Raw genomic sequence first — 19741 nt, forward strand, 5'->3', positions numbered from 1 at the left:
CTAAACAAAATACTTTCAAAACAAATTCAGCAAAATGTAAAAAAGACAATATATCTTCATCAACTTGGACTTATGTGAAGATTTCAAGGCTGGTTTAACATCAGAAAATTTATCAGCATAACTCACCAATTAGTAGATTGAAGAAGAAAAATCATAAGATTGTCACAAATGATGCAGAAAACGAATTTGATTAAATTCAACATTCATGATTTAAAAAATACTGTTAATAAATTAGGAATAGCAGGGAGTTGTCTTAAGCTTCAAAATCTATCAAAATTTACAACAGGTTTTATGTTTAGAAAAAGTGAAAAGATTTTCCTTTGCAATGGGAGCAAAAGAAAGGTGTCCACTTCTATTCAACATTGCATTGGAGGTCCTAGAAAGAGCAGTAAGTCTGGAAATAGAAATGCATAGGAGTAGGGAAAAAATGTCATTATTCACAGATATTAATATTATGAACTTAGAGTTTGGTGAAGTTCCTGGGTTCATAAGCAGTTTATAAAGGTCATATTATATTTTCCTATATCATTAACAAGCAGTTAGAAAATGAAAGTTAAAATACTAGCAGTAGCATTGAAAACATCTAATAAAATAAATCTTTATAAAAAAATCGCACATTTTTTGAACAAAGTGTCACTAACCACCTCTATCAATAATTATATGAACTATATAAAGACCATTCTGAAATTCTATTCCCTCCCCATCACGAGATTTTTATGTGGGATAATTTGGAGATGTATATCTTAAAAACTTTTATAAAGCTTTCTTAGGTATCTCTCAAAAGTGGTTTCTACACAATAAAAAGAATCATCAGAAAGGAAGTAGGTTTGTTTTTCTTTTTCTTAACGCATTGGTACAAAATGGGTCACTAAAGCCTTTTTCAAGGGACCAATGGAAGTCATCGGGCTACTCTATTATGAACCATTTCACAATATTCCAAACTCATAGGAAGTGCGTAACTAATTTCTATCCTGATATGGGATGCTAATGCCACATGATAATTACTTTTAAAACATTTTAAGAGTATTTTTTAAAATTAAGGTTCAATAAATTAAGGTTCAGAAGTTTCTAAATGATAAAATTCTATTTCAGGGTATTAGGGTTTACTGCCTAAGCATGAACATGTTTCGTGGCGAGCTTACATTGTTCAGTGTTTATTTTGCATTTTAAGGATCAGTTGTCAGACACATGCCCGAAGTAATCTCTGAGACATAGTATCCAGTTCACACAGTCCAGCCCGTTCTAATTCGATCCTGAGATACAGAGGGCGTAAGTTTGTTACTTAGAAGCGAACATCTTTATTTCAACTTTTCATAGCTATAAACATAATCTGAATAACAGCAGCCTGAGGGGAAGACAACTTCCCCTCACCATCTATCAATTACAAGCATCCCTTCTTCCTTATTTATACACCTCCAAGCTTTTAAAAAATGTTATGATAACATCAACTGGAAAGGCATGAAATTAATAAGAACATACTTTGAACATACTTTGTATCCACTTGGGTTTTCTTGGTTTCATTTTCATAACAGACTTTCCATAATAATTTCCAAAGCTTTTATGAGGTGGAAGAAAGGGAGCATGTCATAATAGAAAGTGCCCTGTATTGGATCCAGGAGGTCTGGGTTCTGGGATTGACTGCTACTACCTACTTGGGTAACCTTGAGCATGTCTCTTAACCTTTTTCTGGTCCTAGTTTTACAACCAATAAAGTAAGTGGTACTAGATCACTGTTTTCCAAAGTGTGTTTCATTCATGAATGCTAAGTGCTAAAGAAAATTTGGGAAAATTGGATCAAACCAAGTTAAAGAGGTTTCTTTAGTGCAGGACTTCACAGAACCTTTAATGTGCTGATATATATTGTGAATTTCCAGGGGGGAACTACATTATTTAGAATCTCTAAACTTGCCTGACTATACAACTCTTTTATTGAAAAGCCTGTGATAGAAACACCGTTGAGAAATGGTGAACCAAGAAATTTCTGAATTACTGTCCAATACCCTGGTTCTTTAATGATATCCAGACCATTGTTCTAGCCCTTTAGGGGACTACAATCAGATCTTGGTATTAGACTTTAGGTCTGTTCTCTTAAAAATTTGTCCAGGGAGCAAGACATGCAGGTCATTGGGTTTACGATTAGTAGTGAAGACTTGAATCCTAAAATATATTAGAAGGAAAGTATAGAGATAAATGCCATTACTGCATTATTAACACTTGTGGGCAAAATAGGTTTTTTTGACTGCAGGAAAGAGAAGTGTTAAACTGTATTAATGTTTTGCTCTGACTTTTTACTGAAATTGTTGAAATAAGAGAAAATTGCTATTTTGGCTTTTTAATAGGTGATTATTACAACTATTAAAGCAAGAAAATGATTTATGAAGCCAGCAGTCTTTAATCACAAATAGGCTTTTCTCAACCATAAGAAAGAATGAAATCTTGCCATTTGCAATGATGCAGATGGAGCTAGAGTGTATTATGCAAAGCGAAATAAGTCAGTCAGAGAAAGACAAATACCATATGATTTCACTCATATGTGGAATTTAAGAAACAGAACAGATGAACATAGAGGGGGGAAAAAGAGGCAAATCGGAAAACAGACTCTTAAGTGTAGAGAACAAACTGAGGGTTCCTTGAGGAGAGGTGGGCAGGGCGGATGGATTAAGTGGGTGATGGGTATTGACGAGGGCACTTGTGATGAGCGTTGGGTTTTTATGTAAGCGAGGGATCACTAAATTCTACACCTGAAACTAATATTACATTCTATGTTCTCACTAGAATTTATTTATTTAATTTTTTATTTTTTTGAGAGACCGAGAGCATGAATGAGGGGAAGGGGCAGAGGCAGAGGGAGAGAGAGAATATTAAGCAGGCTCCACACTTAGCACGGAGCCTGAGGCGGGCTCCATCCCATGACCCTGAGATTATGACCTGAGCCGAAATCAAGAGTTGTATGCTTAACTGACTGAGCCACCAGATACCCCTCAAACAGACTTTTCATTAACTATTCCTGTCTCGTTTTTCAAGGAGTGACATGTTTGCACATTATTTGCAATTTAAGAGGATTATTTTTACACCTCTAAGCTGCTCCACTGTTGTTTTTGAGATATCTGGGTTTTTTTCCTTTTGTATCATGGAAACTATAGTCATTACAAAAAAATTTATTATTGAAGTACAGTTGACCGTCATACCTGTTTTGAACACATTTTATTGACATTGGACTTGGCTTCCTGTGATACCCCTTTGGCAGACATTTTTAAACAAACGTTCCCCACATTACTGGATTTCATATGTCAGTAAGGTATGCATTTCTAAAATTGGCCAGGGGAGTTTCCCAACTTTTTCATTTTGCCAAGTGGAGCAAAATAAAAGCAACTAGCAAACATGGTTCATAGAAAAATAGAAAAAAAAATTGTTAATAGAAGAAAAGTTTTTATTAAGTGCTTTTCAGTAAAAGAGTTGTATAGTCAGGCAAGTTCAGAAAACCCCGAATAATGTATTTCCAAATTGGAAATTGAAAAAGATCTAGCAAAAACCCTCAAAAGACAAACAAAAAAAGCTACCAGCATCTACTATCTCCAAAAGGTAATAAAAAAAAGAGAGAGAGAAAGAACATTTTAACGCCACAAATTTAGAAAGGATATAACATCACATGGAGAAGGGAAAACCTTACTACAACACTTCTTTGGTCCAGGGAGCAGCTACTGCTGGAGAGGCTGAGGTCCTGGTAAGTAGCTACGAGCCCAAGTCAGGGGTTTGCAGCCACTAGTTCAAAAGCCACTTCATCCTGCAGTGTTAGAGAGAGGAGGTGGGTTTTGTGTGTTTGTGTTAACATCCCTCTCTATTTCTTTTTACACTTTCTCTTACCACTGCTTTCCTTCTCCTTTTTCCCCCTTCACTGACAGTTTATTCCCCGGCTTCCTTTATCCTAACTGGAAAACTCAGAATCAAAATTACATGACACTCCTTCAAATACAGCAAAGCAATTCAGACACCTGATTTCTCCATGGGAGGAAGTCGTAGGACAGGAGGGAGGGCAGGGTTTGACAGTTGTCCTAAATGCCCTTTTTGAATTTGGAACGTTAAGCATCTTTCACTGTTGCCTCGGCATTTTCCTGCCCAGCAAGGAAGCATTTTGGGTCAATTATTCTTTGAAACATTACTTTCAGTGCCACTGAGAGTTGGTGACATTTTCCTTGGTTGCCTCTCATGACCTATTTATAGCAACCGTTTTAAAAATATGCCTGGTTTGGCACTCCGGAGTCTATCAGAAATGTGGGAACATAAGTAGAAAAGGGTATGAAAACTAACAGAAAAATAAACAAACTCAATGTATATTTTTTAGCATAAAGGAGTAGTCTTAAAATCTTCACCTTTCTGGTCCCGAATAGTGGAGTCAAGGCGAGAGCTACTGAACTGTTTCTCCATTTCACCATATGGTCCGTGTCCAAGAAGCCACGAAGGGGTCAGTCTCAAGGGGCACATGATGGGGACTAGCACGAGTCCATTTGTGTTTGCATGGGCTGACCCGGCTGCAAGGGACCAATCCCAGCCGGTAAGGTGAGCAGGGAAAAACATTCCTTAATATCGTAATATTGAGCAACACGAGCTCTTCACCCAGCGCACCCTCAAGGCTATTCGTTCACTCTGTATGAGCCACGGGGGCGGGGAAGGTGTTTCCCGGTCATACTGCGTCCCTCTCTAGACCCATGATTCCTCACACATCAAGTCCACAGCTGCCCCCTTGAACCCTGAATGCGGTCCCTTGATGAGCCAACAATTCATTTCATGCACAAGGTCCAAAAACATGGCTAGAGAGGTCATCCTTTCTGTGTAGCCTAACTGTCATGGGGAAACATTTTCTGACTATACCAAATTAGGTAAAATTTCATTCCCTTCACCAGTTGTGAAGCAAATGATGCATAAATTTGGTTTTGTTTCTTCTATCGTTTCTTGCAGCTCTCACTGACCTGCACAGAATTACATGGAGATATTTTTCCTTATTTTTATTTATATTTGAATGGGGAATATAATCCCATAGTTTAAGATTTTAAATGCAGTAGGGAACCCAGTTCATGGTCTCCTTCAGTTCATGTTCCGCCATCATCTACCACCTGTTTCTAGAAGCCTGCAGAGTTACCCATTTCTTGTCTTCCCTGGTAGAGCCCAGATGGGAAGAACACTGCTTGCTCACCCACAGTGTTTACATGAAGAGGTTTTTTTTCTCTAACTCTCTAGGCTTTGGTCCTATTCCTTTCTCCTTCCCTCAGAATGGAGTGAGTTGGGGCGCCTGGGTGGCACAGCGGTTGGGCGTCTGCCTTCGGCTCAGGGCGTGATCCCGGCGTTATGGGATCGAGCCCCACATCAGGCTCTTCCTCTGTGAGCCTGCTTCTTCCTCTCCCACTCCCCCTGCTTGTGTTCCCTCTCTCACTGGCTGTCTCTATCTCTGTCGAATAAATAAATTAAAAAATCTTAAAAAAAAATTTAAAAAAGAATGGAGTGAGTTGCATAACTGATGAGTTTGGGGGGGGGAAATGGTGTGTGGAGCTCAGTCCTTTCCTTCTCCTTCCTTTTGGGAGCAAAGATGACTCCAGCAACAGACTTTTTACTCTACAACTCCATCTTGGAAAATGCACAGGGTTGGCTCCCACATGGGAGGCTTGTAGGGGGCCATTTCAGGGGGGCAAAACTGCTTTCTTCTGGGTTCAATATTGGAAAGCCCACTGTTGACACATACCTAAGTTGTCTTCTCAATATGAGCTTTCTCGATAATAAAGATCGGATTTTGAATTCCCGTTGCCACTCTTTGTTTCCCATCAGCCACAACATATTCTTCCAGAGATATAGACCAAAAAGTATATTCTCCCCCCCTTCTTTAAAAAAAAGACTAGTGGTAGAATGCTAAATAGAGAACAAATTGTAGGAAAGCATTTGTTATTGTACATAGAGAAGATCCTCATTTATCTTTATGGATGCACAGAATCTCATTGTGCTCTCTCCCACTTTGTCTCAAATAAAATCTCCAAAGGAAAAAAAAAAAAGAAGAAAAGAAGAAAAAGAAATGCTCCAGTCCAGTTCTTCTAAAGACTTTATTTATTTATTCGTCAGAGAGAGAGGGGGAGAGAGAGAGAGCACGAGCACAAGCAGAGGGAGAAGCAGGCTCCCCACTGAGCAAGGAGCCCAAGGTGGGACTTTGATCCCAGGACCCTGGGATCATGACCTGAGCCAAAGGCAGACGCTAAACCAGCTGAGCCACCCAGGTGTCCCTCCAGTCCAGTTCTTCTAAATCATAGTTGGGAGGGGCGCCTGGGTGGCCCAATCGGTTGAGCATCCAACTCTTGGTTTTAGCTCAGGTCATGATCTCAGGGTCATGAGATTGAGTCTTGCTTTGCGCTCCATGCTCACCAAGGAGTCTGCTTGACTTTCTCTCTCCCTCTCCCTATGTCCCTACCCCCCTCAAATAAATAAATAAATAAATCTTTTAAAATAAATAAATAAATAAATAAATCATAGTTAGGGAAACTGGCTCACAGCTACTGGGATTTGCTGTGAGCGTCAACTCCAGGGGGCGGAGTCTATTGTCCCCATTCATCTTTATTTTTAAAATTGTGACAACGTGGTATTATAAGGCATTTGTGATGAGTGCTTCCAGATTTTATACCAGAAGAAGCTTAGGTGAAGAAACTGGATAGATATGGGGGATTGAATTGACTTTTCGTTGTTGTTGTTCACCTTACAAGATACATGAATAAGTTGGAGATATAGGGTGTTTTAAATTTTTCTGGCATTTTAAAGCTGAACAGTTACACTGTTTTAGAAGCTGAGCCCTTCCCTCACAGACAGCTCACGAAGGGCTACTGGTCCACGAGCTCAAAGGCACTCCTGTCTTGCTTTTGCAGCTTTGGTCATTTCTAATTTTCCCTCTGAATCTAGTCTCTTTCTTCGCAACAGTATACCTTTGAGTTAAGACACTCACAAGAACTTAGCTGTGATGCTGACCGCATGTGAAAGGGCAGGAGTGGTGTGGTGTCCTCAGCAGCCCGGGGCACTCGTACCTTTGAGGGCCTGGCTCGTTGGTGGCACGGAGAGGACACGGAGCAGGAGAAGTTCACAGTCACACACAATGTTCTGTGCCCAAGTTCATGCTGTCACCTTTGAAAAGCGTTGGTGACTTTTCTTTTTGGGAAAGTGAGCATATATAGTACGTTCATTTGTTGGTTTTTATGTTTTTTAACATTTTATCAGAGATTATGTTTTAATCAGAGATTCAATCTATGAATCTTTTAAAAAATCACTGCTTAAAAATCAGCTTAGTTATGGGGAATATGGAATAACTAATCTCGAGTCACAGGGAATAACTCTGCCTTGAACCATAAGAGAGACAAAGGAGGTTTTCCTTTTCTGATACTGAATAGTTCAGTAACTCCTTACCTGACTCTCCTCATTCACACGAAGCACTTCTGTTTTATTTTAAGGAGAGGAAGGGACTAATATTTAAGGGACATTTGTAGTTTCTGTTGTTCTTGGCCAACCAGGGAGTCATGCAGACTAACACTTACTTCTGTCTTTCTTTCTACATGCACACACGAACATAAAACATCAACATTCTGAGACATGAGCAGAGGAAGAAGAGCCTAGAGAAGGGGATGGAAATGGGGAGAAGAGTCAGTGAGGTCTCAGTATTTCTGAGCATGAGAAAGAGAGGAAAGGAGAGAGGGTATGGTGGGAAAGATGGTCATGGGAAAGGAGGAGAAATTGCAGAGATGGGGAGAGACCAGGAGAGAAGAAAAAAGAAATACAGGGAAAGCAAATTAGACAAGCACTTGATTTGACTTTGAGTCACTGATACAACTTACACGTGGCTGTTCCCTCAGGTGGGGCTCAGGTGCGGCTCTCTCCCCGCCAGCACCTGTGAACACAGGTCAGACATAGTACAGTCTCTCACTGTGCTGTGAGGGAATCTTCATGCTGACACCATGTGCGTTTTCTTCATTGCTTTAATGACCGTTACAGGGTATAGGGTGTCTTTTGGGGACAATGAAAATTTTCCAGAATTCGATAGGGGCACAACTTTGTGAATACATAACATCTATTAAGTTGTACACTTAAAAATCAATAAAATAAGAAATAGAAGATTCAAGCCATACTTCTGGTCTTCTTTTCTAACATTGTTTTCCTCAGGAATGGGAAACGAGGTAGCCTCTCTTCTCCTCCCAGTGAAAAAAAAACTCATGCTGAAGCATTGGTTCTTTGACCTGGACAAACAAACAAAAAAGCATCACTTGCGGTAGGTGTTTATTGCTCAAGTCTGACTTCTGGAATTTTATTCCATTTGCCCATGGAAATGGGGGCTACTCTATGTAACTATACAAATGGTGAGCGCAGAGTAGATCTCACGTTTTCAGCTGCATTAAGAGCCAATTCTGATACAAGAAATCATAACCAGCCTGCAGTTTTCTAAATAAGTGGTCAAAGTCAACTGAGCTTCCATTAGTTGTTTATTTTAATAGAAATGACCTCTGTGTTAATCCTGGAACCCCCCACTCGATGAAGGGAGAGAATGTTCTTTCCTGCATTACCTTCTGTAAGGACATGGTTCATACATGTCCTACCGAAAGCAGATGCCCAATAATTTCTGATCAAGATGATGGCAGCTTGGCTGTCCACTTGATGCCTTAGTTTCTCTATAAATAGCATATCATAGTGTCATGTGTCTTCCTCCTTTCTTTGGAGGAAAATAGTGAGAATAGTTCATAGTACAGCTTGAATCTTATCTTTCTTAGTTTATTATTTTTAAATATACAACTTTAGATTTTAGTATATTTCAGTATATTCACAAAATTTTGCCACTATTGAATTCTAGAAATTCACTAGTAGTCATTCCCCATTTCCCACTCCCCCAGCCTCTGGAAACCACTAATCTGCTTTCTGTCTCTATGGATTTGTCTATTCTGGACATTTCATAGAAATACAATCATACGGTATATAGCCTTTTGTGTCTGGCTTCTTTCACCTAGCAGAATGTTTTCAAGGTTCATTCATGTATTAGCATATATTAATATTTCATTCCTTTTAAGTGCAAATCAAAACCACAATGAGATTTCACCTCACACCTATTAGAATGGCTAAAATCAAAACCACAGGAAACAAGTGTTGGCGAGGATGCAGAAAAAAAGGAACCCTCATGCTCTGTTGGTAGGAATGCAAACTGGTCTAGCCACTGTGGAAAACAGTGTGGAGGTTCCTCAAAAAATTAAAAATAGAATTACCATCTAATCCACTAATTCCACTACTGGGTGTTTACCCAAAGAACACAAAACATTGATTCAAAATGATGTATGCACACCTATGTTTATTGCAACATTATTTATAATAGCCAAATTATGGAAGCAGCCCAAGTGTCCATCCTTAGATCGATAAAGAAAAGTAGTCTATGTATAAAATTGAATATTATTCAGCCATAGAAAAAAATGAAATTTTGTCATTTGCAACAACATGGATGGACCCAGAAGGTATAATGCTAAGTGAGATAAGTCAGATAAAGACAAATACCACATGACTTCACCCATATGCGGAATTTAAGGAAAAAAAAAAACAAAGAAAAAAAGAGGCAGCCGAAATATAGACTCAAACCTATAGAGAACAAAGTGATGGTTACCAGAGGGGAGGTGGGTGGGGGGACAGTGGAAATAGGTGAAGGGGATTAAGAGTGCACTTAACATGATAAGCACTAGTAATCTATGGAACTGTTGAATCAGTATATTGTACACCTGAAACTAATATAACACTGTAGGTTGACCACACTGGAATTTACAAAAAATTCCGCATTCCTTTTTATAGCTAATATTCCACTATATTGATATACAACGTTTTGTTTACCCATTCATCAATTGATGGATATTTGGGTTTTTCCACTTTTCAGCTACTATGAGTAATACTGCTCTAAACATTCACATATTAGTTTTTATATGAACATACAGTTTAAATTCTCTTGGCTATATAACTAGGAGTGGAATTGCTGGGTCATATGGTTGCTCTATGTTTAACTTTTTTAGGAGCTGCCCAACTGTTTTACAAATACGCTGTAGGATTTTAATTTCTACCAGCAACATATGAGGGTTCCATTTCCTTTGCATCCTTTTCAACTGTAGTTATTGTCTGTCATTTTGGTAGTCATCCTAGTGGGTGTGATGTGGTATCTCAGTGTGGTTTTAATTTGCATTTCCCTATAGATAGGCAAATGGTATTGAACATCTTTTCATGTGCTTATTGGTCATTTGGAGATCTCTTTTGGCTAAATGTCTTTTCAGATATTTGCCCATTTTTATTTTTTTTAAAGATTTTATCTATTTGTCAGAGAGAGAGAAAGAGCATAAGAAGGGGGAGCAGCAGGCAGAGGGAGAGCAGGCTCCCCGCTGAGCAGGGAGCCCGATGTGGGACTTGATCCCAGGATGCTGGGATCATGACCTAAGTTGAAGGTAGACACTTAAATGACTGAGCCATCCGGAGTCCCATGATCTTTGCCCATTTTTAAATTGTGTTTTTTTAAAACTTTGTATATTGTGTCATTTAAAAAAAAATTTATTTATTTATTTGAGAGAGAGAGAGAGTGCATGCACAAGCGGGGGGAGGGGCAAAGGCAGAGGGAGAAGCAGGTTCCCAGCTGAGCAGGGACCCCCACACAGGCTTGATCCCAGACTCTGAGATCATGACTTGAGCCAAAGGCAGATGCTTAACCGACTGAGCCACGCAGGTGCCCCTATTGTGTCTTTTTAAAACAAACTTTTTTTTTTAAGATTTTATTTATTTATTCGACAGAGATAGAGACAGCCAGCGAGAGAGAGAGCACAAGCAGGGGGAGTGGGAGAGGAAGAAGCAGGCTTCCAGCAGAGCAGGGAGCCCGATGCGGGGCTCGATCCCAGGACCCCGGGATCACACCCTGAGCCGAAGGCAGATGTTTAATGACTGACCCACCCAGGCGCCCCTAAAACAAACTTTTTAAGGACAGCTTTAGATTTACAGAAAAATTGTGAAGATAGTACAGAGAGTTCACTTACACTCTGTACCTAGTTTCCCCTTTTATTAACATCTTACATTAGTATGATACATTTGTTATAATTAGTGAACCAGTATTAATGCATTATTATTGACTAAAATCTATATTTTATTCAGATTTCCTTAGTTTTTACCTAATGTCCTTTTTCTATTCCAGGATCCCATCCTGGATACCACATTGCATTTACTCGTCATGTCTCATGCTCCTCTTGTCAGTGGTAGTTTCTCAGATGTTCCTTGTTTTTGATGACCTCAACAGTTTTGAGAAATACTGGTCAAGTGTTTCAGAGAACGTTCTATTGGGATTTTCCAGTGTTTTTCTCATGATAAGACTGGGGTAATGTGCTTTGAGGGGTAAGGCCACAGAGGTGAAGTGCCATTTTCATCATATGCTATGACATGGCTTCTCATTGTTAATATTAATTAATCAAGATAGCCTGGCTGAGACAGCATTTGTACAGTTTCTTTCCTCTCCCTTTTCCATGCTATACTCTTTCCAAGGAAGTCGCCGTGCATAGCTCACACTTAAGGGGTAGGAGTTATGGGCCACCGCTTGAGGACAGAATATCTACATAAATTATTTGGAATTTCTCTGTGCATAAGATTTGTCTCTTGTATCTATCTATTTATCTACCTGTTATATTCGTATAGACTCATGGATATTTATTTTATATTTTGGTTTATAACCCAATACTACTTTATCCATTTTATTGCTCAAATGTTCCAACTTCAGCCATTGGGAGGTCTTTCAGTTGGTTCCTAAGTCCCTTCAGCAAATCCCCATTAGTGTGTGTGTGTGTGTGTGTGTGTGTGTGTGTGTGTGTGAGCACTTCCTTACTCTCTGGCACTATAAAATGCTCCAGGCCCCTTTTGTGTATTTCTTTTTCTTTCTTCTTTCTTCTTTCTTTCTTTCTTTCTTTCTTTCTTTCTTTCTTTCTTTCTCTCTTTCTTTCTTTCTTCTTTCTTTCTTTTTTAAGATTTTGTTTGTTTATTTGGGAGAGAGAAAGTGAGTGGGAGGGAGAAAGCGAGAACCTGAAGCAGACTGTCCTGAGTACACAGCTTGACGCGGGGCTGGATCCCACGACAGAGAGATCATGTCCCAAGCTTAAACCAAGAGTCAGCCACTTAACCAACTGAACCACCCAGGTGCCCCCACATTCTGTATATTTCTTGCATCAGTCCTAGAATGAACCATTTCTCCAAGGAGTCCTCTTCCTTTCATTGATGCCCTTGAAGAATGGTATTAGAAACCAAGATTTGGGTTCTAAGATTCAAGGATTATTTTTATTTCATTGCTGAGTTTTAAGATTTCTTTATATATTCAATATGCAATTCCTTAATTATAAATATATGATTTACAAATATTTTCTCCTACTCCTTGTGTTTTCATTTTCTTGATAGTATCCTTTGAAACACACAAGTTTTAGTTTTTTCTAAAGTCTGTTTTCCTCTTGTCACTTGTGCTTTTTGTTATAGCTAGGAAACCGCTGCCTAAACCAAGGTGATGAAAACTTATGCCTGGGTTTTCTTCTAAGAGTTTTATAGCTTTAGCTTTTGCAGTTAGGTCTTTAATCCATTTTGTGTTGATTTTCATATTTCGTAGTTTGTGAAATAGTGGTCCAACTTCATTCTTTCGCATGTGAACATCCAATTGTCTCAGCACTATTTGTTGAAAGACTATTCTTTTCCCATTGAATTGCCTTGACATCCTTATAGAAAATGTAAGAGTTTATTTCTGGATCTCAGTTCTATTCTATTAATGTATATGTCCATCATTAAGCCAGTACCTCACCGTCTGGATTACTATTGTTTTGTTGTGGCTTGGGTCTTGTGGTAACACAATCAGGACAATGCATTTATTAGCCCTATTGTTGAGCTGCGAGAGGCTGTTCAGTGACCTCACTCAGAGCTGCCCCAATTTTTACTGTGCTCCAAACTGGACTGGAACCTTTAGTCACTTGTCACAGTCAGAAGGTAGGAGGTATACACAGGAACTGTGAAATTCCTTTATGACGTCATGACACGGTGTGCCATTGGCCAGATCTGTAAACTCAGTAGCCTGAAATAGTTACAGACAAAGACACAAGCAGGATAAAAGGAGGGTGCTTTGGGTATAAGATATAAAATTCATGCTTAGTTTGCTGTTTTCTGAGGAACTCTTAGAGCTAGCTGCTCTCCCCAGATGCATAGCCCAAGGGGCTGCAGGAAAGACCACTCTCCTTAGCCACTCTGCCTTTCAAGTCACTTCTGCTTGGCTTTCTGCTCCCAGGACTTGGCTCTGTGAGGTCTTCTGTAGGTGTAAGGCAGAGGCATGTTCTTAGTGTCCATAGAAACAAACCCATTTTACAGGGAAGCTTCACAGATACTTTTTAGACAGAATGCTTGTGCCATGTTTGTGTACCGGAAAACAAACGGTCTTTTAGATGTGTTCAGTCACTATCTCCTTGCCTAAATTTCCATTGACATTGGTCAATTAAGAATTGTATATTTATTTTTTTTTAAAGATTTTATTTATTTATTTGAGAGAGAGAGTACAGGACCGGGGTAGGGGCAGACGGAGAGGGTGAAGCAGGCTCCCCACCAAGCAGGGAGCCCGGATGTGGGGCTCAATCCCAGGGCTCTGAGATCTTGACCTGAGCTGGTCAGACACTTAACCAACTGAGCCACCCATGCGCCCAAAGATTTAAATGGTAATTTTGAATGAATTTCCAGAGGCTTAATTGTGAACTAATATGAGTGGGAAAATTCTGGGGACCACAGTCTGGGGGGAGTCCCTACATTTTGGTGGTCTTTTTCTCCAGGAACCCTACCAGGTTTTCACTTTAAAAGTCTGAATGCAAATGGTCTCAATGCACCACTTAAAGACAGAGATGGTCAGTGTGGATTAAAAAAATTAGACCTAATTGTAAGAAACCTATTTTATATGTAAACACTCAGATAGATTATAAGTAAAGGATGGAGAAAGATATACCATGCTAACATTAATCAAAGAAAGCTGGAGTATATCTACATTCATTTCAGGCAAAGTCAATATATAAGCAAGGAAAGTTATCAGGAATAAAATGGGGCATTATATAAATGATAAAGGGTTTAATTCTCCAAGAGGACATAACAACCCTAAACATATATACACCTAACAATGAGCATTAAAACATAGGAGTCAAAAACTGATAGAACTGAGGGACACCTGGATGGCTCGGTGGGTCAAGCACCTGCCTTCAGCTCAGGTCATGAACCCAGGGTCCTGGGATAGGAGCATTGGGCTCCTATCTCAGTGGGGAGCTCCCTCTGTCTGCCTCTCTCTCTTTCCCTTTCTCTGACAAATAAATAAAAATTTAATAACAACAACAAAAAACTGATAGAACTGAAAAGAGCAATAGACAAATCCACTATTACAGTTGGAGATGTCTTCGTTCCTCTGTTAGTAACTGGTATATCAAGTAAGCAGTAAATCAGTAAGGTTACAGATAACCTAAGCAGAGCTGTCAGTCAACTGGATCTAATTGACATGTATAGAACACTTCATCCAACACCAGCAGAATGCACATTCTTCTCAAACCTACATGGATTATTCACCAAGATAGACCACATTTGTGGTTATAAAACACACCTTAATAAATTTAGTAGAAGTACAGAAATCATACAAATAATATTCCCAGATAATAAAGAAATTAGACTAGAAATCAGTAACATAAAGATACCTGGATAATCCCCCAAATATCTGGATTTTAAACAACACAAAAAAGTCTCAAAGAAATCTAAAAAATATTTTGAATTCTACTTGAAAGAAATCACAAAGGAAAAGATTGAAAAAGTTGACCATGCAAACAATAGAAACAATAAAAGCTTTGATTGTCAAAAAACCTTACAGAGAAAATGGAAAGAAACAGCAAGCTGCGAAAAATATCTACAGCAAATATAAATAGAACATTCAGATTTTTCAAAATCACTCAGACTTCAATAGATATATAGCAGGAGCCACCAGTTCACAAAAGAGCAAATTCAAGAGTCTAATAAGCATAATAAAACATTTAATTTTACTAGAAATAAAAGAAATATATTTTTTCCTATTTAATTATCAAATATTTAAAAATTATGCTATTCTATTGAGCTATACATTTAAGATTAGTGCACTTTACTAAATCTATTGAAATCCATTTAAAAAAATTCTCTGCAATGTTGACAGGACTTTGGTAAGAAAGGCACTTTCATACTTTGCTAGTGATAATTTAAATTATTGCAGACTTTCTAGAAAACAATATGGCTAGTTATCAAGAGCACTAATAATGTTCATATACTTTAAACCAGGATTTCTACTTCTAAAATACAACAAAATTTACACACAAAGACATCCTTTATATGAATGAAAATATGGAGCACAAAAATCCACAATAGATTAATGCTTATATATATTATGGTAAATCTAGTAAGATTTTAAGAAACTATCAAATATTGGTTTAACAAGTTTCTAGTGATAGAATATGTTTTGGGAATTAGCAGTATACAAAGTCATAAACATAGTGTAAACATTTTTATATTAAAATGCAGAGAAAAAGAAAATAAGGAATTATGGCAAAGTAATTATTGCCACAGTATTGCCTCTAGCTATTAGAGTTATGGGTCATTTTTTGGAGTGTTTGTTTTTTAACTTCTTTATAATTTTTTGGCACCTTGCATATTTTCTAGTGAATATTCAGTACTTCAATAATCAGTACTAAAAAGAGTAAATAATAAATAAACTCCCAGTTTCTGGAATCCTCTGTTTCCTGTTACTCCTCCTGCTGAGCTCTAAAGCATCTTCCAAGGTGAAGGTCAAAAGTCACCTCTTCTCGGAAACATCTCCTGATCCCCCGACAGTCATGCACTCCTTTGTGTTCGTCAACCCTTTCCAGCTAGCTCTCTCACCCGTTGCTCCCACTACACTGAGGAGCAGGAGTCATGCTCTGTCATCCTGTCTCCCTGGTACTCAGAACAGCATCTGGTACAAAATAGATATTAAATTAATCATGACCAGGGTTATTGGCTGGCTCAGCTCACTATCCCCTTGATTCTCTTGCTGGAGATTTATATCCTTGCCCAGCTGATATTCCCGAGAAACCAGGAAGCCACGAGGGCAAAAAGATTTCTCAGCCCCATCGAGGACTGACTTTCCTTTTCCTGTTCATGGCCACATGATTAGAATTTGGATCCAAGATATGAGTATCATTTCTGTCCCTGGCAGAAGAAACAGCGTCGTGTTCTGAAACAGAATGAGTAGCTTGTGGTTATTTCTGCCACAGCTGAACTCTGATCTTTCTTTTCTGTAGTAAATGGATTAGACTGTCCTAAGTAAAACCAGTTGAAAACTTTTAGGTGAAAACATCTTCACATTTTAGGTGTCTTCTCTAGCTCCCATAAGATCTGGTCCTGACAGTAGCCTTTCTTGATTCTTGATTCAGGTCTGTACGAGCAGATGACATTGAATTTTCTTCCTCCTTGAATGTGTAGGAAGAAACTTTCCCACAGACCTTTCTACTAATGAGGTTATAAAATACATTAGTCACTATGGCAAAGAGAGCCCAAACTTCGATGATGCTCAAGGCTGCTTTTCCTCCTAAAAATGAAAACCAGATTAAAAAAAAAAAAAGCAGCCATGAAATAAAAGTATATGCATCACTGGCTTTTCGTGCCTGGCGTAGCGATGGCTCATGGTCCCAAGAGCCTCTGAAGCACATAGCAGCTCCAAGGCATTGGATGCTGGATAAACTGACCGGTGTGTTGCCCTCGTCCGGTCCCCAGAAGCAGAGAGAATGTCTCCTTCTCATCATTTCCCAAAGGAACAGACTGTAGTATGCCCTAACAGGGGGTGAAGTGAAAAAGATCTGTTTTCAGTGTTTTATTAAGGTCGATGGCAAGGTCTGAACTGGTATAACCTACCTGCTGGTTTGATGGATGTCATCAGCATTGACAAGACTGAGAAGAATGTCCATCTGATCCATGACACCCAGGGTTGCTTTGCTGTTCGTCGGATTACACCTGAGGAGGCCCAGTATAAGTTGTGCAAAGTGAGAAAGATCTTTGTGGGGACAAATGAAATCCCTCATCTGGTGAGCCATCGTGCTCACACCATCTGCTATCCTGATCCCCTCGTCAAAGTGAATGACACCAGTCAGATTGATTTGGAGACTGGAAAGATTGCTGATTTCATCAAGTTTGACACCGGTAATCTGTGTGGTGAGTGGGGGTGCTAACCTGGGACAAATCGGTGTGATCACCCACAGAGAGAGACATCCGGGCTCTTTGATGTAGTTCACGTGAAAGATACCAACGGCAACAGCTTTGCCACCTAGCTCTCCGACATTTTTGTCACTGGCAAAGGCACAAACCATGGCTTTCTCTTCCCTGTGGAAAGGGTATCTGCCTCACCATTGCTGGAAAGAGAGACAGGAGACTGGTGGCCAAACAGGGCAGTGGGTAAAATGGTCTCTATGTGATGTGATTGTAAGTCTTTATACTTAATTAAAGATAAGACAGCATGAATAAAAAGGTATATGCATCACTGAATGACACAAGACCAAAATGAATGACCTTAAATCCCAAGAAATGAGCCCTTGTTCAACACATATACCCAGAACAATGACCGTGGTTCTCTTTTCCCTGTGTGATAGTTAATGTGTCAACTTGGCTGGACCATGGGACTCAGATACTTGGTCAAACATTTTTCTAGATGTTTATGTGAAGGTATCTTTTAGTGAGATTAACATTTAAATCAGTAGAGTTTAGGTCTTAATAGAAAAAGACTCACTTCCCCAAGTGAGAAAGAATTCTGCCAGCAACAGCCTTTGGATTCAAATTGCAATGCCTTCCAGAGTCTCCAGACTGCTGGCTTACCCTGCAGATTTTGGACTTGCCAAGCCTCCAAATCATGTGAGTCAATTCCTTAAAATAAATCTCAATCTCTCTCTCTCACCCTTTCCCTCTCCCTCTCCATCTCAATCTTTACAACCTGTTGTTTTTGTTTCTCTGCAGAACCGTGGCTTTTACCTCCTGCTATAGCTGAATTGTTAGATCAAGCGATGCCCCTGGGGCATGTTACCACTGGAAAATAAATCTAAGAAAGCTGTATAAAACCATGTAGAGCTGTGCGTGAAAAGAGAGCATAAACCTTCATTATTAACAAGAACATCCACCTCTTCAGGATTATGAAGTATTTTATTGTTAACCTTCTTTTTGAAGATGAAGCCGCGTTAATAGTGGGCGGAGCTGTGATTTTGCTTGGGTCCTCAAGCATGATGTAAGGACTATGTTGAATGTCCCCAGTGTTTCTTCAGCTCATTGGTGATGAAGAGTAGGCAGATAAAGCACCATCAATTTCCCGGCAAGACACTGAGGACTAGGGATTGCTTCCGTACTCGTTTCCAGTGGTTGCTTTAACAGATTACCATGAGCTGTTTATTTTTACTCATTTATTTTTTAAAGACTTATTTATTTGAGAGAGAGGGAGGAGCTGAGGGAGAGGGAGAGAAAGGCTTAAACAGACTCGGTGCTGAGTGCTGAATCCTGAGTCCGCCTCGGGGCTTGATCTCCTGACCCTGTGATCAGGACCTGAGCCGAAACCAAGAGTCAGACGCTTGACAGACTGCCCCACCGAGGCCCCCCACCGTGAGCTGTTTAAAACAACAGAAGTCTTTCCTCTTACTGTTCTGGAGGCCAACAGGCCAAAACCAGTTTCGCTAAGACAAGACGAAGGCGGGTCAGCAGGCCACGTTTCCTCAGAAAGGAGTAGGCGACAATCTGTTCCCTGCTTCTCCTGGTGGCTGCCCGCTTTCCTAGACTTGTGGCTGCAGTCCGCCACCTCCGGGCCTTCCTGGCCACATTCGTTTTCACTTCTCTTTAGCTGCCGCTCATCTGGAACAGTGTTTAAATCTTCCCTTGACTATCATAGCCTTGAGAATTGGGAAGATCATAGGCCAGTCATCTCATGGAATGTCCTTTGATTTGGGTCTGTCTGATGCGGCCCGACGCGTAGGTTTTGATGATGTCTCTTTGGCGGTGACCATGGAAGTGGCCCGTGGCTCCTGGCAGTCAGCGCCCACGGTTTACTGTGCTTCCTTACTCGTCCTGCTGGCCTGGATCACTCCGTCACAGAGGTGTGTGCCACCTTCCCCGGCGTAAACGTACTGTGTTCCCCTTAGTAATTAGTGAATGTTTTGAGGGGGCAGTACTTAGAGATTATGTAAATATTCCGTTCCTCATCAAACCTTCAATTTCTCCATTTGTCGATCTAAATATTTATGTATTTATATAATGGATTCCTCTTTTGTTTTAATTCATCACCCTCCTTATTTATTTTGATGCTCTGACCCAGAGGTAGCCAGTGGGAGCCTCTTCAAACTGGCTTCTCTTTCCTTTTGACATGCGCCCCTCTTTTTTTTTTTTTTTTTTGAGCACTTCCTTAGTTTGGCTGAAGATGTTCCAGGCCCATCGTTTACTTTTTCCGTCTGACCTCTGGAATCAGCCCTTTTGCCTGATTCCTTTAGTGGAGAATGGTATTTATTTATTTTAAAAAGATTTTATTTATGCATTTATTTTGAGAGAGCACACTTGTGTGTGTGCAAGTCGGGAGAGAGGCAGAGGGAGAGAGAGAATCTCAAGCAGATTCTGTGCTGAGCACAGAGCCCAATGCCGGGCTTGATCTCACGACCTGAGA

The 19741-nt window shown here is 39.7% G+C and overlaps 1 pseudogene; it reads left to right on the top strand.

Moving 5' to 3' along the window:
• Window positions 1-17509, top strand: part of LOC100467333 — a 25755-nt pseudogene extending 8246 nt beyond the window's left edge.
• The last annotated feature ends 2232 nt before the right edge of the window (window positions 17510-19741 follow it).

The sequence above is a fragment of the Ailuropoda melanoleuca genome, chromosome 11 (assembly GCF_002007445.2).
Source record: "Ailuropoda melanoleuca isolate Jingjing chromosome 11, ASM200744v2, whole genome shotgun sequence".
NCBI lineage: Eukaryota > Metazoa > Chordata > Mammalia > Carnivora > Ursidae > Ailuropoda > Ailuropoda melanoleuca.